General features: G+C 51.3%; 1 long non-coding RNA gene across 1 annotated transcript in view; it reads right to left on the minus strand.

Annotated features, from left to right (window-relative positions):
- LOC142907748 (uncharacterized) overlaps nt 1-5,151 on the minus strand; it is an 11,870-nt gene extending 6,719 nt beyond the window's left edge. The window contains exon 1 of the long non-coding RNA XR_012931253.1: nt 4,967-5,151. This is a non-coding gene — a long non-coding RNA (uncharacterized LOC142907748). The remainder of the gene's footprint in view (nt 1-4,966) is intronic.
- Nucleotides 5,152-5,848: the final 697 nt, after the last annotated feature.

The raw sequence follows: 5,848 nt of genomic DNA on the forward strand, positions 1-5,848 counted from the left end.
TCATAGAGACTAATAGAGATCCTTACAGACTCATAGAGACTCATAGAGATCCATAGAGACACATAGAGACCCATAGAGACCCATAGACATACACAGAGACTCATAGAGACTCATAGAGACCCATAGACTCATAGAGACTCATAGAGCCTCATAGAGATACATAGAGACTCATAGAGATACATAGAGACCCTTAGAGACTCATAGAGACCCATAGAGACGCATAGGGGCAAGTGCTGTTACACAGACACAGACAAAGCTCCCCCAGGTAGCCTCTAACAGGGCAGTAGGGGCAAGTGCTGTTACACAGACACAGACAAAGCTACCCCAGGTAGACTCTAGCAGGGCTGTAGGGGCAAGTGCTGTTGCTGTTACACAGACACAGACAAAGCTGCTCCAGGTAGCTTATAGCAGGGCTGTAGGGGCAAGTGCAGTTATACACAGACAAATCTCCCCAGGTAGCCTCTAGCAGGGTTGTAGGGGCAAGTGCAGTTACACAGACATAGACAAAGCTCCCCCAGGTAGCCTCTAGCAGGGCTGTAGGGGCAAGTGCTGTTACAGACACAGACAAAGCTCGCCCAGGTAGCCTCTAGCAGGGCTGTAAGGGCAAGTGCAGTTGCACAGACACAGACAAAGCTCCCCCAGGTAGCCTCTAGCAGGGCTGTAGGGGCAAGTGCTGTCACACAGACACAGACAAAGCTACCCCAGTTAGCCTCTAGCAGGGCTGTAGGGGCAAGTGCAGATACACAGACACAGACAAAGCTCCCCCTGGTAGCCTCTAGCAGGGCTGTAGGGGCAAGTGCAGTCACACAGACACAGACAAATTTCCCCAGGTAGCGTCGAGCAGGGCTGTAGGGGCAAGTGCTGCTACACACACAGACAAAGCTCCCCCAGGTAGCCCCTAGTAGCTCTGTCGGGGCAAGTGCTGTTACTCACAGAGATAAAGCTACCCCAGGTAGCCTCTAGCAGGGCTGTAGGGGCAAGTGCTTTCACACAGACACAGACAAAGCTACCCCAGGTAGCCTCTAGCAGGGCTGTAGGGGCAAGTGCTTTCACACAGACACAGACAAAGCTCCCCCAGGTAGCCTCTAACAGGGCTGTAGGGGCAAGTGCTTTCACACAGACACAGACAAAGCTACCCCAGGTAGCCTCTAGCAGGGCTGTAGGGGCAAGTGCTTTCACACAGACACAGACAAAGCTCCCCCAGGTAGCCTCTAACAGGGCTGTAGGGGCAAGTGCTGTTACACAGACAAAGCTACCGCAGTTAGCCTCTAGCAGGGCTGTAGGGGCAAGTGCTGTCACACAGACAAAGCTACCCCAGGTAGCCTCTAACAGGGCTGTAGGGGCAAGTGCTGTTACACAGAGACAGACAAAACTCCCCCAGGTAGCCTCTAGCAGGGCTGTAGGGGCAAGTGCTGTTACACACACAGACAAAGCTCCCCCAGCTATCCTCTAGCAGGGCTGTAGGGGCAAGTGCAGTCACACAGACACAGACAAAGCTACCCCAGCTATCCTCTAGCAGGGCTGTAGAGGCAAGTGCTGTCAAACACACAAAGACAAAGCTCCCCTGGGTAGCCTCTAGCAGCGCTATAGGGGCAAGTGTTGTCACACACACAGACAAATCTCCCCCAGGTAGCCTCCTGCACGGCTCTAGGGGCAAGTGCAGTTACACAGACGGACAAAGCTCCCATCAGGTAGCATCTAGCAGGGCTGTAGACTCAACACTGCACCATAGACTCAACACTGCACCATAGACTCAACACTGCACCATAGACTCAACACTGCACCATAGACTCAACACTGCACCATAGACTCAACACTGCACCATAGACTCAACACTGCACCATAGACTCAGCACTGTACCATAGACTCAACACTACCCATAGACTCAACACTGCACCATAGACTCAACACTGCACCATAGACTCAGCACTGCACCATAGACTCAGCACTGCACCATAGACTCAACACTGCACCATAGACTCAACACTGCACCATAGACTCAACACTGCACCATAGACTCAACACTGCACCATAGACTCAACACTGCACCATAGACTCAACACTGCACCATAGACTCAGCACTGCACCATAGACTCAACACTGCACCATAGACTCAGCACTGCACCATAGACTCAACACTGCACCATAGACTCAGCACTGCACCATAGACTCAGCACTGCACCATAGACTCAGCACTGCACCATAGACTCAACACTGCACCATAGACTCAACACTGCACCATAGACTCAACACTGCACCATAGACTCAGCACTGCACCATAGACTCAACACTGCACCATAGACTCAACACTGCACCATAGACTCAACACTGCACCATAGACTCAACACTGCCACCATAGACTCAACACTGCACCATAGACTCAACACTGCCCATAGAATCAACACTGCCACCTATAGACTCAACACTGCCCCATAGACTCAGCACTGCACCATAGACTCAGCACTGCACCATAGACCCAACACTGCACCATAGACTCAACACTGCACCATAGACTCAGCACTGCACCATAGACTCAACACTGCACCATAGACTCAACACTGCACCATAGACTCAGCACTGCACCATAGACTCAACACTGCACCATAGACTCAACACTGCACCATAGACTCAACACTGCACCATAGACTCAGCACTGCACCATAGACTCAACACTGCACCATAGACTCAACACTGCACCATAGACTCAACACTGCACCATAGACTCAACACTGCACCATAGACTCAGCACTGCACCATAGACTCAACACTGCACCATAGACTCAGCACTGCACCATAGACTCAACACTGCACCATAGACTCAACACTGCACCATAGACTCAACACTACCCATAGACTCAACACTGCACCATAGACTCAGCACTGCACCATAGACTCAGCACTGCACCATAGACTCAGCACTGCACCATAGACTCAGCACTGCACCATAGACTCAACACTGCACCATAGACTCAACACTGCACCATAGACTCAACACTGCACCATAGACTCAGCACTGCACCATAGACTCAACACTGCACCATAGACTCAACACTGCACCATAGACTCAACACTACCCATAGACTCAACACTGCACCATAGACTCAGCACTGCACCATAGACTCAGCACTGCACCATAGACTCAACACTGCACCATAGACTCAACACTGCACCATAGACTCAACACTGCACCATAGACTCAACACTGCCCCATAGACTCAACACTGCACCGTAGACTCAACACTGCACCATAGACTCAACACTGCACCATAGACTCAGCACTGCACCATAGACTCAACACTGCACCAAAGACTCAACACTGCACCATAGACTCAACACTGCACCATAGAGTCCTAGAGAGTCACACAGAGTGACACAGATTCACAGATTCACAGAGAGTCACAGAGACTCACAGAGAGTCACAGAGACTCACAGAGAGTGACAGAGACTCACACAGAGTCACAGAGAGTCACACAGTCACACAGATTCACAGAGAGTCACACAGAGTGACAGAGAGTGACACAGAGTGACACAGATTCACAGAGAGTCACAGAGAGTCACACAGAGTCACACAGAGTGACACAGAGTCACAGAGAGTCACAGAGAGTCACAGATTCACAGAGAGTGACACAGAGTGACAGAGACTCACACAGAGTGACAGAGACTCACAGAGAGTCACAGAGAGTCACACAGAGTGACACAGATTCACACAGATTCACAGAGAGTCACAGAGAGTCGCACAGAGTGACAGAGACTCACACAGAGTGACAGAGAGTCACAGAGTCACACAGAGTGACAGAGATTGACAGAGATTCACAGAGAGTCACAGAGAGTCACAGATTCACACAGAGTGACAGGGATACACACAGAGTCACAGAGAGTCACAGATTCACAGAGAGTCACAGAGAGTGACGGGGATACACACAGAGTCACACAGAGTGACAGAGATTCACACAGAGTGACAGAGAGTCACAGAGAGTCACAGAGATTCACAGAGAGTCACAGAGAGTCACAGAGAGTCACACAGAGTGACACAGATTGAGAGAGTCACAGAGAGTGACAGAGAGTGACACAGATTCACAGAGAGTCACAGAGAGTCACAGAGAGTCACAGAGTGACACAGATTCACACAGAGTGACACAGATTCACAGAGACTCACAGAGAGTCACAGATTCACACAGAGTGACGGGGATACACACAGAGTCACAGAGAGTCACAGAGAGTCACAGATTCACAGAGAGTCACACAGAGTGACACAGATTGACACAGAGAGTCACAGAGAGTCACAGATTCACACAGAGTGACGGGGATACACACAGAGTGACAGGGATACACAGAGTCACAGAGAGTCACAGAGTCACACAGAGTGACAGAGATTCACACAGAGTGACAGAGAGTCACAGATTCACACAGAGTGACGGGGATACACACAGAGTCACAGAGAGTCACACAGATTGACAGAGAGTCACAGATTCACACAGAGTGACACAGAGTGACGGGGATACACACAGAGTGTCACAGATTCACACAGAGAGTCACAGATTCACACAGAGTGACGGGGATACACACAGAGTCACAGAGAGTCACAGAGAGTCACACAGATTGACACAGAGTCACAGAGAGTGACACAGAGTGACAGGGATACACACAGAGTCACAGAGTGACACAGATTCACACAGATTGACAGAGACTCACAGAGAGTCACACAGATTGACACAGAGTCACAGAGAGTCACAGAGAGTCACAGATTCACAGAGAGTGACAAGGATACACACAGAGTGACAGAGATTGACAGAGAGTCACAGAGAGTCACAGATTCACAGATTGACACAGATTCACAGAGAGTCACACAGAGTCACAGAGAGTCACAGATTCACAGAGAGTCACACAGAGTGACACAGATTGACACAGAGAGTCACAGAGAGTCACAGATTCACACAGATTCACACAGAGTGACGGGGATACACACGTGGAGGAGAGACGCAGGAGCTGATCGTCGAGTTCCCTCAAGAGTTGGGTGGGCACGTGGGGAGAGAGACACACACAGAGAGTCGTGATCACCAACTCTCTCTATAGACACCCCCCCTCTCTCTCTCTATCTCCCTCTCTCTCTACCCTCTCTCTACCACCCCTACCCTCTCTCTCTACCCTCTCTCTCTCTACCACCCCCTACCCCCTCTCTCTCTCTCTACCCCCTCTCTCTCTCTACCCTCTCTCTCTACCCCCTCTCTACCACCCCTACCCTCTCTCTCTACCCCTCTCTCTCTCTCTACCCCCTCTCTACCACCCCTACCCTCTCTCTCTCTCTCTACCACCTCTCTCTCTCTCTCCCCTCTCTCTCTACCCTCTCTCTCTACCACCCCCTCTCTCTCTACCCTCTCTCTCTCTACCACCTCTCTACCACCCCTACCCTCTCTCTCTACCCTCTCTCTCTACCCTCTCTCTCTCTCTAACCCTCTCTCTCTACCCCCTCTCTCTCTACCCCCTCTCTCTCTCTCTCTACCCCCTCTCTACCACCCCCTCTCTCTATCTCTCTCTACCCCCTCTCTCTCTCTACCCCCTCTCTCTCTCTACCCCCTCTCTACCACCCCTACCCTCTCTCTCTACCCCCTCTCTCTCTCTACCCCCTCTCTCTCTATCCCCTCTCTCTCTCTCTACCCCCTCTCTCTCTACCCCCTAACTCTCTCTACCCCCTCTCTCTCTACCCCCCTCTCTCTCTACCCCCTCTCTCTCTCTCTCTACCCCCTCTCTCTCTCTACCCCCTCTCTCTCTCTCTACCCCCTCTCTCTCTCTCCTCTCTCTCCCCTCTCTCTCTACCCCCTCTCTCTCTCTACCCTCTCTCTACCCCCTC

The sequence above is a fragment of the Petromyzon marinus genome, chromosome 82 (assembly GCF_048934315.1).
Source record: "Petromyzon marinus isolate PM22_M1 ecotype Great Lakes invasive population chromosome 82, UKy_Petmar_22M1.pri1.0, whole genome shotgun sequence".
NCBI lineage: Eukaryota > Metazoa > Chordata > Hyperoartia > Petromyzontiformes > Petromyzontidae > Petromyzon > Petromyzon marinus.